Here is a 12,666-nt window from a genome sequence, read left to right on the forward strand (position 1 = left end):
CCTTATCGCCTCCAATTTATTATAAACATCCGGGTGTCACTAAGCCCACAAGAACCTAGCAAACAAATACAGAACAATATTCCTACACTGACACATAGAATATAAATAAAAGCTGCCCTGATTACAACTGACCGCTATGCAGGCAAAAATAAGCTGATGTAAAGAAATAAAAACGAACAAAAGGATGCACGCAAAACCACACTTGCATGTATGCACTCGCCGCTTAATAAGACGCAGGAATAGGCAAAGCAACAAAGTCCTTGATAGAGAAAAATGCCGTGACAACATGTGTGTGTGACTGCAGTTTGAAGCTTCATCAGTACTAAGTGGCAAATAAATCAGGGTGCTGCTACTGCAGGTCTGTGCTCCCTCTCAGTGTGTACCATTAATCTACAGCTTCCTCCCCCTCTCCCTCTCTCTTTCTTTCTTCCCTTTCACCAGACAGGGGTGTGGTTCCGGGGCAAGCATATCCAAAGAAACAGCCTTTTTTAAAACATCCCAGACGTACCATCTCAATGTGTTTGGGCAGACACAGCTCCAGTAGTGGAACAGGAGGAAAGAATATGTAAAACAGTCTCTGGATGACAGGTGACCTCCCTGCAACCCTTCACCAGGAGCGGAGCTGGACTCTACACTGTGTTATCTCGCTGCTTTCCTTGTCCCCTGTCATTGGTATGGACACAAGGCGACGACTGCTGCCCTGTTTGGATGGAGATGGCACCAGGAGCGTGTGATGCTCCCAGATGGCATCACCAGCTGTGTCAATAGCTAAGAGATGCCCTCAATCTTTTCTTGGAATGAGAGTGCCAAATGTGGACAGCTTCATTCAATTATGATCATGCATAAACGTATGTGGATGTATGGGAATGCAGGCGGGAGAGGAATATTCATAGACCCACAGTTCACGCGTGATTGTGAGCAGACACACACACACACACGAGCCAGGACACACTGATTAGCATACCATCACACACATATATACTCCAGGAAATACAAGGGGTAGCTTTACACAATCATACACGTGGAAACATTTCCTTCTTCCAGCACCCACACTCTCAGCTGTTTCCTGCCTTCTCACACATAGCCACATCAATATGCACACACACCATAAAACACAAAGGAAGAGACATGTGGCAGCCTTAAAGCTCACCCAAACACACGTAATCTGTGTGGCTGGGCTTTACCAGTAGAGAATCTGCGATTTGTCTGTCTGGAGCTTTCTCTCTCTCTCCCCAATCTTGTTTCTGCTTCTTCCTCTTCCTACTTTACAACAGATTGAACAGTTCTCTCCCAACTTGAGCCCACCTCCACTCCGAGAGGAAAACAACACAATGAAAATGTAAAGCATCACATAAATCTATCAGGATGGTAATTTAATTTAGTTTCCTGCTGGCGACTTTCTTTTTCTACAGTGTAATATCAGGATTTGATTCTCCTGGAGCAGAGGGAAAACGGCTGAGGGGGAACTTTTACGCCTGGATTCTATTTTCCAGAGAAAATGAGATCTCATTAACTTATTGATTAATTGTGTAATGTAGTCTTTTGGTTGTGTTTCCCATGCGGGTCTCAGGGCAGCTATCCAACCTCATTTCCGCAGAGGAAGGGGAGACTGGGATACATTCGCAGGAGCCTGTGGTGTGCATGAAGGCGAGGATAAGGAGATGTTTGCATCACCCACATATATATGATTGTTATGACACCTATGTGAGTATGTGAGATCAAGCCTATAAATACATGTTGGACATATCTGTAGACATGTTTGCCAACAATTCCCATAATAGCTTCCTCATAGCATGAATGCATCATGTATATGTAAAATGTAGCATGTCTCCAGCCAGCATTTTGATGTTGCTGTGTTGTGTTAATGTTTACTGCGCCTCCCTTGAACAGATGGATAGATGTTGAGCTAATTACTAGCAGAGTCTTGGGGAGTCAGCCATGGGGGCGGAAGGCCTGCTGAGTGGGTGGTGGAGCGCCTTCCTACCCCTCCTTTCACTACTCTCTTTCTCAAATCCCTCACGAGTGCCTCAACATACAAAGGCAGGCATGCACATAACGGAGAAAACACGGTCATGAACGCATTCACAGTCAATACACAGTTCAAGAGGCAAAACGTGAAAAAGTTGGTGTGCCAACAGACACTTTTGCACACGCTTATGCGATATGCAGGACATCGCCATCGCAACCGGAGGATAAAGGTGCTGTTGTAGCCAGGCAACAGGTTTCTCTGGCACCCACGCACATAGAGGCAGCCAGTGCTCCTACGATCTCTCAGTGACTGCCTACCTCGTCCTAAAGTCATACAACCTGTTATACTCCCAAAGACGAGGAGGGAAAGACAAAGCAAGAGATTGGCTAATGGAGCTGAAGACACAGACGGAGTTAGATGTCGTTGCAGACAGATGACCTTCTACAATGACCTTCTACTTTCTGCTGAATGTGAGGTAGTATATGTGTATGCTGAGCTGCACCTGAGATGTAACTAAGTTGAGTACAAAGCACATCTATGGGTCTAAACTCAGTGGTAAAGTAATGAGTATCAGGTTAGGTTTATTTGACCCCGCCACTCTCTTGGAACACCTCCATGTAGCCACTACTCCAACACCCCACTATAGCTCAGACTGGGTTGGAGAAAGAGATACGTGGAAATGCAGAGACAGAAAGAAGAATGGGAGTAACATCTCTTATATTGGCAGGCAGGGAGCTCTGCTCTGTGGTTGTACTCTACTATAGTAGGCCTCGCTTTCACAACCCGTGCACTGGAGCGATAAGAACACCATTAACTTGAAAGAATCTTAATTGAGAGGGGATGCTTCATGCAATGTGGATGAGCCTGGGAGTGCAGGAGGAAACCTTGTTCCTCTCTGATAAAATAACCCACAACCAGGGATGGGGGCTTCAAAGCCTGTCACAGGAAAGAGCCGAGCAGAAAGGGGCTCAGGTATGGGAAAGCCCCCCTTTTCCACTTTTACTCTGAGGGAGGAATGGGGAGAATAAGCAAAAGGGGAAAGGCACGAGGCACTCCTTCATGGGAGAATTGAACTAGCAGGCTACAGGGATATCCATTTCAAAGCAAAATATCATAAAAAAACCGGAACAGTCAATTGTTTTGTCACAAACATTCAGCATCAAGGCGTAAATACAGATGGGAGGTGGATGTGTTGGTGTATTTGTTTTTGTGGATGTTTCTGTGCCTTTATGTATCCGCGCCTGCCTACATTACATTATAAATAGCGAGTGAATGAGTGTCTAGAGGCAGATATCCGTATGTTAGTTTGGCGAATGCACATCAGTATGCAAGCAGAATGAGAGCAATGAGCTGTGAGTGTGAGTGGATCTGCTACTTTGACTGCATATTCATGCCGTCTGTGCCTGCAATTCATATTATATTTTGTGGTGTGGATCTTCGCATATGTCTTTGCAGTCTCCTGTACATAAGGAACACCTGTGTAATATAAGTTTGTGTTTTATGTCCTGTGCTGTGGTCCACTGAACGGGTACGAGGGGTTATTAAAGCTCCGCTCTCTCAGCTGTGCGGGGGCAGGTGCCCTGGCAGTGGCATAGTGATGGATGGCATTGGGTGCCAGTCATTAGGCAGCCTCGTGGCCTCTGGCTCTGAGGTTACACTCTTAAACACCGACCTCCCCCGCCTGTCCCCAAACACCACCGCTCATTTCAAGGTCAACTGCCTCTGTGGAGCTGTAGGTTCACCTCCACAAGGCACGAGACCTCTTGCTTTTGTTTGGAACCTTTATCACTCACTGCCAACGGGTGTGTTTTGGAATATGGGGGTGGACGGCTACTGCCTTGCCTCGTGCAGACACAGCCTCGCAAACACACACATGCAGAACATGAGGCAACACAGGTGCAGCACATACAAAAACACACACACACACACACACACACCAAGGTAAACAAAACCCCGCCTCAAATCTTCCCGAAAAGGCAGCAAACAGCCTGAAGCTCCTGTCTAGGTAGAAGAGCAATCCCCTAATCTCAACGTGCCTACCCCTCCTCTCTCTCTCTCCCTCTCTCTCCCTCTCTATCTCTCCCTCTCTCTCTCTCCCTCTCTCTCCCTCTCTATCTCTCCCTCTCTCTCTCTATCTCTCCCTCTCTCTCTCTCTCTCTTCCTCTCTCTCTATGGGCCCTCTATGACAAACTTGTTGTTAAAATGTTCCAATTTTAGAATACAGACAACCTAATTAGGGTGTCTGAAGTCAACGCTCAACTTAACTGCTACAGTTCACCCTCTACTGCATCCAGCTCTCCAACAATCACAACACTGTCTGACGTCCAAGCTAAAACGATGCCCGGGGTGCGTACCAATCCAGGGGTAAGCTCCAGTTTACGGAGGATTTCTTAATGTGAAATACCTCGATTCACCTCGTCCGAAGCGTATAGCAGGGATGGCAGAGTAATGCCCAGCAGGAGATCCTGATTTAGGGAAGATTCATACTCCACCTCTTACCTCCACTACCTAGTGTACTGGCTGAAAAACATGAAAGGCAGAGCTTGGAACTTTTGAGGAACAGGAAGAGGCCAGCATGTTTGAGCGTGTTTCGGAGGAAGCCAGGGGCTGAGGCCTGTGATGTTTAATTCAGCAGCACATAATCACTCCGATGGAGTTGAGAGCGGGGCTTTAAATAACTCAGCTTAGAGGGGCAGAACTGCTTCACTCTGGGTGGGGGAATACAAGTCTTTGTGTGTGTATGTGAGTTTGTGTGCACGTGTTTGTGCACTTGTGTGTGCAATTGTGCAGATATGCGAATGCATTTCTATATGTCTGTGAGTGAGTGTGCAAGAGAGTGCTCCTCTATTTTTGTGTGTGGCATCTCCCTGCTTTGAAATATTCGATTTGTGCAGTGCACCACAGTAAAAGGTGGAGTGTGTGTGTTGCTGTGCCAAGCATCTGCATGCATTACAATAAAGGTGCAAAAGGCCAGCATTCAGAGGCTGAATATGGAGGTGCATTCTGGATGCCAAGCAGGCAGGCAGTAAGTCAGGCGGTAAGCCGGGCAGTGAGGCATTGAAGCCCCTTTAGCCGCCACAACTCAACTCACAGTTTACAGCCTACTGATTCTACCTAAGGCCTTTTCAGAGCCTCTCCATTAGCTGTTGTGGTCCCAAGTGAGAGGCCACGCTGCCCAGGGGCAAGCTGAGAAAGGGCCATCAGAATCCCATCCGCATGCCATAATGGCCTTGGCTAAGCCCATGGCACTGATCCTAATATTCTGTGGCCATCCAGGTGACACAAGTCACACTGGAATAAAAGGAGGGGAAGGAAGTGACTGAGCTCTATCAGACACAGGGAGGATGTGCTCTCTCTTCATGGTTATTTTCTTTGTTTCCACCTCGAAATAACCTCTCAACCTCTGCCTTTCTCTGAGCCGTTTCAACTCTCCCATTTCATCACTTCCTCCCGGGGCATAGTGCAATTCATTTGGACGAGGAAAACACGGCTTATGCCATCTCTCTCCACTGCCTCTCTCCTGCCCTGGCTCCCTTTCATATCAGCGCTGAGTCTGATTTGTTTTTGTGTGTCGTCATTCTCCCCGTGTCACTTGACAAGGCGCACTATTTATGTGCCTGTGCCCGTGTCTGTGAGCAAATCAGAACTTCACAGGAGCAGCCAGGGGAGATGTGCTGGTGCATTTCTTAACAGGGAGTCACCGGGAGGACTGATGTGTGTCCAGCAGCAAGACAGTCCAACCTTGCCACTATCTGCGTCTGCAATGGCCCACTGAACAACAATAGATAAAACCGGTTGCCAGCATCAACAGCAACAACAACAACTGTTGAGGTCGTTACAGAAAACATAACCAGTCAAGCACAGACCAGTGGAGCATTAATGCACATATATGTAGATATGAACTCACACTGCCCATGCATCAAGAGACTTGCACACAGGGAGAACAGCAATGGCCACAGGACTGGTGAGACTGTGTGCTCTGTCAAGCATGGTGAGGGGCTCATTATTATTACTGGGCTGGATACTGGAGCAGCCCCAGAGCTCAGCTTGGCAAGACCTCTCTCTGGAGACACACACACATACATACACTGGCCTCTACACACATACATACACACCGAACAAATGGGTAATCAAACGTCCGCCCCTGGGAGAAAAAAAAATGCTGAAATGGTCTCCTAGCAACCAATGGTGTATTGTATTGGGTCCACATGAAAAATTGAAAACTAAATAAAGTGTGATTTTGTCACACACGACCGAATGGAAAAAAACGAGGTTAAGATTATCAGTGAACATCAGAGAGATAAAGGGGTTTAGAGGGTGAAGTACGGGGTGGTCTGTGATAAGATGTCGTGAATGGGATATGAATGTTATGAAGAGAGAAAGAGAAAAGGACGCATCAGAAGTCTGCCAATCGGATTGACAAACAAGAGCATTTCCCTAGCCTCTCTACAGGGGCAGTGTTGTCTGCAAGATGATCCTCAGAGCAGTTCCACAGACAGTTAAGGTCATGGGAATGTGTTATCAAATCACAGCTCAGAGAGAGATCATCAAGGGAATACATCAGTGTCTTACACTCAGTTACAAATATGGAGCAGCACCACAGGGGTGGGGATTACGCAAGAACCAGAGCATAGGCTTTAGAAAATGGCCTAAAACAAATCGCTGCGTATCACACAGGGTTCAAATGCAAAACACGGGGGGTTCTGCAATCAGGTAAGAGTATTGGTTTGTAAAATTGCTGCAGAGCCCTGTACAAAGAGGCGTAGCTGTATCTCTGGGGCTCTACGGAGCTTTTTGATCATTGCAGAACATTGCAACTATAAAACACACCAAGTCCCCTTTAAAAAGATTCAACACAAAGAAAGTGGCATTTCATTCTTTTATCTGTGTTTCATGCGTGGAGCAAAGCAGCGTGTAATAGCGTGCGTGTGTGTTTCCATAAGATACTAGTGTGTGTGCATGTTTGGTACATCTGTTTGTAAAATTCTCAGTGTGAGGTAGTGAGAAGCATGCTATCTCCATCCAGCAGCTGCCACAAAGAGGCTTCCCAAAAACAAGCGCAGGGCCATGACAGAGACAGAGCGACCGCAGCCTTCTGGTGGTGTAATAGGAAATTAATTGAGACCATCAATATGGTATTAATCATTTAAGCACAGGTGCTGAGGTGGCACTTTGCTGACTGCTCTACTGTTGGCAGCACTCACATACACACACACACAGTAAAAGTTTGACCTGCTGTTTTGCAAAAATGTAGGTGAGGACAAAAAAGAGAAGTCAAATAGGAAAAAGTAGTGTTTCCTGCAGTCGCACAGAGAGACAGAGGGGTAGTTTTTATTCACAGCAATCCAAGGTCATCCTTCCTTTCCCCCTGAAAGTGGTTTGTGTTCGGCTCTGTTGAGCTTCCTCTGATAGCGACTAAACAGAGGGACAGAAAATTGAATGGGGTTGCGTATTCTGAATGATGTTCGAATCAGGAAATGACAGGTAAATGTAGGGAAATATTCATCAACTCCCTTGGAAGCCATGTTTCCTATAACTCCTAATCCTTCGCGAGGCAAAGCACAGTGAGGACTGGAGTGCCGGTGTTAATCAGCCAGAGGAGAGCCAAATTGCAGCAACTACATTAAGCCGTTAAGCACACCACGTCTCCAAATTGTTTGAGGTGTCTCACTGAGATGAATGTGTCTTCTTATGAATAATACATCACACGCAGACAAAACCAAACTTCATATAGATGTGTGTCACTGCACATACAGACATGCACACCAATGGCATGCGACACAGGGTTTGTCTCTTGCTGAGATAGTGTGAAAGCTGTGCATGGTGGGGGTTCTAAGTGTATGGAAGAGTTCAAGGGTTTTTTTTTCAAATAATTTTGGACTGATTGAAGTCCAGCGTCAACAAACCTCCATAGGCACTTTACACCAACACCTTCGCCACCTCAGTGTCAAGGTTGAGCCTATCATGTTTATGATTCAAGAGCTGTAGATAAGATGGAGATTGATCTGTATCGAAAGGCAAAGAAGATTGCCAAAGCTCAGAGTCAGCTTAAAAGCAGGCAGAGGGAGCAAAGGGGGAGAGAAAAAAGGGAGTAAGAGGAAAAAATGCATTAACACGGGTCTGGCCCTGAGAGAGCACAGAGTAATGAGTACTTCCTCTGCACACACTGAATACTGTGGAGAGAATATAGACAAACCATCATGACCAGCTGATTGATGCCGTGTCTTTGTGAGCGTGTGACTGTTTGATCGGTTTCTCTGATTGTTGCCATGCTGGAGACTTGCAACTCTGGACTACTGACACTATCCCTCTTTTTGAGCTGTGTTTGAAAGGCTGGAGACACCTAATGACTGTATCAAAAACGGCAGGTGCCTTTGAGTTATTTAAGTTTGAGTATACAGGGTTGGGGAAGGAAGTATAAGGGAAGTTTTAATGTTAAAGAAAGTGACACTAACTACTAGCACACCATCATGTGAGAATAAGAGGCTCTTTAACACATCAGCTTTAATTTAGCATGTCTAACGTTAACACAAAGTGATGTCATCAAATAGAGCCGTTTTCAAAGGCCAGAAGAATGTGTGAGCATGCATTAATACATGTATTTGTGTATATGCATATGGGACCGAGGGAGGGATAAGACCCTTTGATGTATCTCCCGACGGCCTTGGCCAGCTTGCAGGAGATGAACAGAGTCGAGGCCACTAGAGAGTTGGGGCCCGAGCCCTGGGGCCTTTTCATTCCCTCCACCTCTCATGCTGCCTTCCCCTCGCTCCTCTGATCAATATTGGGTTCTAATCACTGAGGACAGTACGGTAGTCCTCTCTTTCTCTCATCTCCTCTCACTTTTCTTCTCATTGTTTTACAACCTCTGCTTCTACAGTGCTTTTGCCAACTAGCATACATTACACATGTTCTCTGAGTGTATATGTGCTTGTTTGTGTGTGTATGTGTCCATCCATATTGGAAAGGCAGTCAGTTTGAGTCGCTGTAAATACGTGAGAAGGCTTATACAAGGCTGTTAAAATGTGTGGATGCGTCTGTGTACAACAAGATAAGGGAATATCCTTGAAAAAGCAACACCAACATAAACCCTAGTGAATTACGAACAGCGTGCATAAACTTGAATAACAAAACATCCCCTAATTTTGGTGGCTTTATCCCGGTTATCTAATTGACTGTGTCTTTTTTCTCTTTCTTTATTAACTAATGAATGAGGCTTGGTGGGGCCAGGCAGCAATAAGTAGCTCTGCTTTAAACCCCAACTGCATCAGAAAAGCTGAATAATTTGTAGGAGAAATAATTACGGGGCAGAAGAGCAGGCATCAATCCTAGAACATCGACACTGCCCTCGCTTGGAAACAACCTCACCCATAAGCCAAGGCTCCATTAGGTATTGTCTGGGGCCTACAGGCTAATTTGTTTGCATCAATAATACATTCAAAGGATTTATCTAACTTGCAAATGAGTGTTCATTTACTGGTCCACGAGGCAGGGAGGAGAGCAGGCAGCAGGAGAGAAGGTGTGAAAGGCTGAAACAGCTGGTTGGGACAGAGTTAACCCTTTGCTAGGCAGCAGTAATGCGTTACAGATCTACCATTTAGTCAGTAGTATTCAGAAAGAGTTCTTCTGACATGCTTGGATAACAGCCAGTGTTTATGTAGGGCACAGAGAAGCCAAGGTGCTGGTGACCAACCCTTGGAAAGGCATCAAAACTGAAGCAGAGAGCCTCTTCACAGCCACAACTTATCACCTGCTGCACCGGATATTCTCTGATCTTATGCCAAGTGACACAATGACAAAGAGGAGTGTATGTGTCTGTGAAGATGTATGCATTAGAGAGACATGGTGGGTTGTCCTTCTGGGATCCCCACAGCCCTTTGATCTCTGTGCTATGCTTTCTCCCCACAGGTGATACCAGGATGTGCGGAGGGAGGGGGAGTTGAGGGTTATCGTGAGTAAGCTAGCGAGAGAGAGAGAGAGAGAGAAAGATGGGAGAGGAGGAAGGATGCTGGCCATGAACATATGCTGCCTCTCAGTGCCAAGCCCCACTGGCTCAGGCAACCCACGCATACGCTGCCACTGCCGCTGCCACTGCCACTCCAGCCCTCTCCAACACCAACACCATGGCACTACTTAGTCAAACAAAGCTGGAGAGATGAATCTGGAAAGAGATGGGCTCTCCCCAGTCTCAGTACTGCCAGGGTAGGGCTGCTTGGCTTGGATAACACAGCCTGATTACACACACACACACACACACACACACACACACACACACACACACACACACACACACACACACACACACACACACACACACACACACACACACACACACACACACACACACACACACACACACACACACACACACACACACACACACACACACACACACACACACACACACACACACACACACACACACACACACACACTACATATACAGAGAAGTGTCTTTCAGCTGTTTGGCGAGCATCACTACAGTTGCTGTTGGCCACCATACACTGCTGTATGATGAACTGTGATTTTTATAATCTCTTTAATGGCTAGTCACTATCACTTTGATTAATTGTTGGCGTATGTTGCAAAATCGTAATTTGGTCAGGCTTTAAAAACTGAGCGATACATTTTAGGGATATTCCTCAGATTTTGACCAAACTAACTAGGCCACCTAAAGCATGTGGATGTATAGTATTCATATCAACTCTACAGGACAAGAATTACATTTTTCAGTCAACTCTAGTCAATGTTAATCATACATTTTGTCAGAAGAAAAATCCTCAGTAAGTTGAGGGGAGCTTGGCATGAAATGGCAAAGAGGCAAAGAGGTGAATATGAAAAAGGATAATGTTGCTGATACAAGCTTATATCTTTCTTACTGAAGAGATAAATGGTATGGTAAATGTGTGTGTGTGTGTGTGTGTGTGTGTGTGTGTGTGTGTGTGTGTGTGTGTGTGTGTGTTGAGTGTGTGAGACAAGAGAGCTGTGGTTACTCGTACTGTTATGTTTGATGTACTGCACCTAAAGCTATCATTAACACTGACGGTCGAGAAGGTTCAATTCAGTTTTCATTGCTTAAACATTTTATGAGTGCTGGACTTAAAATTCACAGAAAGGTCACCCACTAATATTTTTCATACAATACTTATTAAGATTTTTTAAGCTTTATTATTTATATATGAAATGCTTTGTGTAATGAGGCGCTTACATTAACTGCTGCCTGGCTGCTAGGGGGCTTCACAAAAAATGTTTCAAATGATTACTGACCATGGATTTGATTTTAGGAGGTTTGGAAGGGGAGGGAAAGGGGGAGCAGTTTTGGAACAGTGCTGAGCATGGCTCCCCCACTGGGACCCAAACCAAGGGCAACTAAAAGGAAAAATGCACAACATCAACAGCACACAGACCCAAATGGCTTGCTAACAAACACATGCACCCTTGCACATAAACCCAAACAAGCACACACATAATAGGCCCACACAAGAATGGAGACACACAGATACCCTCAGACGCCAAGATATATAATAACAAATGCTTGTATAACACAGAAATCAAATTCAGGGTTCATCTTGCAATCTGAGCCCTGCAAACTCAATTCCCCTCTGCCGTCTAGCCGCCTAGAGTTCCACACCTTTTCCATGTGAACGAATGGGGTCAGTATCGCCACATAAACATCATCCCCTGCTCTCTCCCCCCTCGCAGTGAATGGATGCGGAGCGCCGGTGCATATCTACGCAGGGATGGCAAGGGCACCGAGGAGAGAAAATCAATACTATATCTCACCACTAAGCACAATCCCAACCAAAAGCAGCTGGAGTTTGCAGGTTGCTCCATAAACTGGACGGCTTCATCTGGCTGGCCGCTGTGTCGGTGGATTGCTACAGTAATGCACTACAGCACAATGGCCTAGGCCAGAGCCAGAGCCAGACACACACACACACACACACACACACACACACACACACACACACACACACACACACACACACACACACACACACACACACACACACACACACACACACACACACACACACACACACACACACACACACACACACACACACACACACACACACACACACACACACACACACACACACACACACACACACACACACTGAGACTAACAGCACGCTCCCAGGGGCTTGGGAACAGCAACAGCAATAAGAAAAACTCTCATGAGGCAGGAACAGGGTTGACAAACACACTCTCTCCTCCGTCATAGACTAGGAAAGCAACCCTGGACCATTTAGCCCACCCTCACTGTGGACTCACACACACCTGCACACACAAATATACAAACACACATAGACATTTACACACACACACACACACACACACACACACACACAAAGGCATACACATAGCGGGCCTTAAAATACCTTTTCTAAAAATAGGAAGCGAGAAGCGGGAAATGGGACTGAGGCTATTATTATTGCGCACACGTCCTGCCTGGTCCCAGCAAGGAAAGGAAAGAGACTAATGATTTTCCTGGTGCAAGCAATTAAAAAACTATTTGTCACCTGCCAGGCTGCATATGACGTTAGGGGCCTTGGCAGAGGACCACAGAGTAACTCTGAGTATACACACTGTACACACACAGAGTGGGCCGCACCACATTGAAATGGTGCATGAGAACCAGGTGAAGCTGGTGGGTCACAGAAAAAAAAGGGAAACAAAGGTAGAGTGAGGTA

At 46.1% G+C, this 12,666-nt stretch overlaps 1 protein-coding gene across 8 annotated transcripts in view; it reads right to left on the minus strand.

Annotated features, from left to right (window-relative positions):
• camta1a (calmodulin binding transcription activator 1a) overlaps window positions 1-12,666 on the minus strand; it is a gene marked incomplete at its 3' end in the record, with an annotated part of 284,358 nt that overhangs the window by 36,567 nt on the left and 235,125 nt on the right. The gene's annotated exons all lie outside the window — the stretch shown is intronic.

Source organism: Notothenia rossii (assembly GCF_949606895.1).
Source record: "Notothenia rossii genome assembly, chromosome: 4".
In the NCBI taxonomy this organism is placed as follows: domain Eukaryota; kingdom Metazoa; phylum Chordata; class Actinopteri; order Perciformes; family Nototheniidae; genus Notothenia; species Notothenia rossii.